The sequence below is a fragment of the Symphalangus syndactylus genome, chromosome 1 (assembly GCF_028878055.3).
Source record: "Symphalangus syndactylus isolate Jambi chromosome 1, NHGRI_mSymSyn1-v2.1_pri, whole genome shotgun sequence".
NCBI lineage: Eukaryota > Metazoa > Chordata > Mammalia > Primates > Hylobatidae > Symphalangus > Symphalangus syndactylus.
Genome location: NC_072423.2, coordinates 83,673,747 through 83,675,976, shown reverse-complemented (window position 1 = coordinate 83,675,976; position 2,230 = coordinate 83,673,747).

Sequence of the window (2,230 nt, the reverse complement as noted above, 5' to 3'; positions counted from 1 at the left end):
TGATAATTAAGTGAGGCTAGTATTCTTTTAAAATTCTTCCTCAAAAAGATTTCTTTTAATGAGAAAATACTGGAAATGCAACCTCCTTATTGTCCTCAGGGTGACACAGGAAGATTTTTGGGGTAGCCATAACAAATAAATACAGAAAAAATCTTAGTAAAAAGTACACAAATAAAAGAAATTTCAAAAAGAAAAAAATCATTAGTTTATCTATGTCTGCAGATCTGACGGTTAAGGACAAACTTAAAGAAAAGAGGACATTAGTAACGTGCAACTCTGTTAGTTGAATATACAGATAGGAAAGAAGTTTCACAGAATGCTTCTGTGTAGTTTTTATTTGAAGATATTCCTTTTACAACTACAGGCCCCTTAGCACTGCGAATGTCCACTAGCAGTTTCTACAGAAAGAGTGTTTCAGAACTCCTCAATCAAAAGTAAGGTTGAACTCAGTTGAATGGAAGATCAGAACGAAGTTCCACAGAATGCTTCTGTGTAGTTTTTATTTGAAGATATTACTTTTTCCACTATAGGCCCCAAAGCACTGCGAATGTCCACTTGCAGTTTCTACAGAAAGAGTGTTTCAGAGCTCGTCAATCAAAAGTAATATTCAACTTTGTTAGTTGAATGCAGAGATCAAGAAGAAGTTTCACAGAATGCTTCTGTGTAGTTTTTATTTGAAGGTATTCCTTTTTCCACTATTGGCCCCTAAGCGTTCCGAATGTCCACTTGCAGTTTCTACAGAAAGTGTTTCAGAATTCCTCAATCAAAAGTAATGTTCAAATCTTTTACTTGAATCTACACATCAGAAAGTAGTTTCACAGAATGCTTCTGTGTAGTTTTCATTTCAAGATATTACTTTTTCCACTATAGGCCCCATAGCACTGCAGATGTCCACTTGCAGTTTCTACAGAAAGTGTTTCAGAAATCCTCAATCAAAAGTAAGGTTCAGCTCTGTTAGTTAAATGCACAGCTCAGAAAGATGTTTCACAGAATGCTTCTGTGTAGTTTTTATTTGAAGATATTACTTTTTCCACTATAGGCCCCAAAGCGCTGAGAATGTCCACTTGCAGTTTCTACAGAAAGAGTGTTTCAGAGCTCGTCAATCAAAAGTAATATTCAACTTTGTTAGTTGAATGCAGAGATCAAGAAGAAGTTTCACAGAATGCTTCTGTGTAGTTTTTATTTGAAGATATTCCTTTTTCCACTATTGGCCCCTAAGCGTTCCGAATGTCCACTTGCAGTTTCTACAGAAAGTGTTTCAGAATTCCTCAATCAAAAGTAATGTTCAAATCTTTTACTTGAATCTACACATCAGAAAGTAGTTTCACAGAATGCTTCTGTGTAGTTTTCATTTCAAGATATTACTTTTTCCACTATAGGCCCCATAGCACTGCAGATGTCCACTTGCAGTTTCTACAGAAAGAGTGTTTCAGAAATACTCAATCAAAAGTAAGGTTCAGCTGTTAGTTAAACGCACAGCTCAGAAAGAAGTTTCACAGAATACTTCTGTGTAGTTTTTATTTGAAGATATTTCTTTTTCCACTGTAGGCACCCTAGCACTGCGAATGTCTACTTGCAGTTTCTACAGAAAGAGTGTTTCAGAACGCCTCAATCAAAAGTAAGGTTCAAGTCTGTGAGTTGAATGCACAGATCAGAAAGAAGTTTCACAGAATGCTTCTTGGTAGCTTTTATTTGAAGATATTCCTTTTTGCACTATAGGCCCCTTAGTGCCTCGAATGTCCATTTGCAGTTTAAACAGAAAGAGTGTTTCAGAACTCCTCAATTAAAAGTAATGTTCAACTCTTCTTAGTTTTATGCCCAGATCAGAAGGAAGTTTCACAGAATGCTTCTGTGTAGTTTTTATTAGAAAATACTACTTTTTCCAATATAGGCACCATTGCACTGTGGATGTCCATTTGCAGTTTCTAAAGAAAGAGTGTTTCAGAACTCCTCAATCAAAAGTAAGGTTCAACTCTGTTAGTTGAATGCACAGATCTGGAAGAAGCTTCACAGAATGCTTCTGTGTAGTTTTTATTTGAAGTTATTCCTTTTACCACTATAGGCCCCATAGCGCTCCTAATGTTCACTTGCTGTTCCTAAAGAGTGCTTCAGAACACCTCAATCAAAAGTATGGTTCAACTCGGTTAGTTGAATGCACAGATCAGAACGAAGTTTCACAGAATGCTTCTGTGTAGGTTTTATTTGAAGATATACCTTTTTCCAGTATTGG